Source organism: Rhinoraja longicauda, chromosome 29, assembly GCF_053455715.1.
Source record: "Rhinoraja longicauda isolate Sanriku21f chromosome 29, sRhiLon1.1, whole genome shotgun sequence".
Taxonomy (NCBI): Eukaryota; Metazoa; Chordata; class Chondrichthyes; order Rajiformes; family Arhynchobatidae; genus Rhinoraja; species Rhinoraja longicauda.
Window position 1 is genome coordinate 23,892,692 of NC_135981.1, and position 1,249 is coordinate 23,893,940.

Sequence of the window (1,249 nt, forward strand, 5' to 3'; positions counted from 1 at the left end):
GGGCCTCATCTATGATGGAAGAGGGGAACCCCCGTTCCCTGAAAAATGAGGACATCTCAGATGTTCTGGTATTGAACACCTCATCCTTGGTGCAGATGCGGCGTAGACAGAGGAATTGGGAGTAAGGGACAGTCTTTGCAGGAAGTAGGGTGTGAAGAAATGTAGTGGAGATAGTTGTGAGAGTCATTGGGTTTGTAATAGACATCAGTCGATAGTCATGTCCTATGATGGAGACGATGAGATCAAGAAAGGGGAGAGAGGTGTCGGAATGGCAGGAAAGAGGGGGGAGGTGTCGGAGATGGTTTCTTCAGTGTAAATCAGCATCTGCAGTTCCTTCCTACATATTTCTATTGTCATTATTGAGTGCAATACTCCAGATGTGGTCTCACCAGACAGGGCCCGATACAACGGCAACCCTTGCAGTCCCTCTCTCTCCATCCCTCCCCCTTCCTAGTTTTCCCGTCCAGTCTGACTGTCCCGTTTAAATTTGTATGTTTTCTGTGTTGTCGCCTTCCCCTAGCTAACAATAATCTATTCTACATTTTCCTTGAGCCGCATCGCCTTTGATGTCTCGTTTTCACACCTTACATTTCCTTATCTCTGTCCCCCTCTCCCCTGACTCTCAGTCTGAAGGGTCTCGACCCGAAGGGTCACCCATTCCTCGGTTTTAACCAGGAGCTTCAGTTCCTTCCTACAAAATTCTCACTGTACCTTGGCATACATGGCGATAATAATGAAAATATTGATTTATAATCCTGCCGGGTCTTTTCCCTGACTGGATAGCAGCAAACAAACTTCTTCAATGTACCTCAGTACACTTGACAATAACAAGGCCGCCTCCCCCTGCCACGTGGTGTCGTCCCCCCCCCACCACATGACACCGCCTGTTCCTCCGCCTCCCCAGACACGTGACACCGCCTCCCCACCTCCTGGCCTCACCGTTCCTCCCCCGCCACGTGACACCGCCTGCTCTCGCCGTTCTTCCGCCCCCACCACGTGACACCGCCTGCCCTCACCGCGTCTTTCCGTCTCCTCCCCCCGTCTCTCCCTCCTCCCCCCCCGCACCACGTGGCTCCACCTCCCCGTGCCACTTGATTCCCCAAACGCTCGCGCGCACACTCCGCCTCCCGGGACCACGTGACTCCGCATCCCCTCCACCCGCACCACGTGACCCCCAGGAGCAAACACCGCTGGGATGACGTGGCCGCTCCGCGCGCGCCCGCCTATCACCACGACAGGCCCGGGCGGG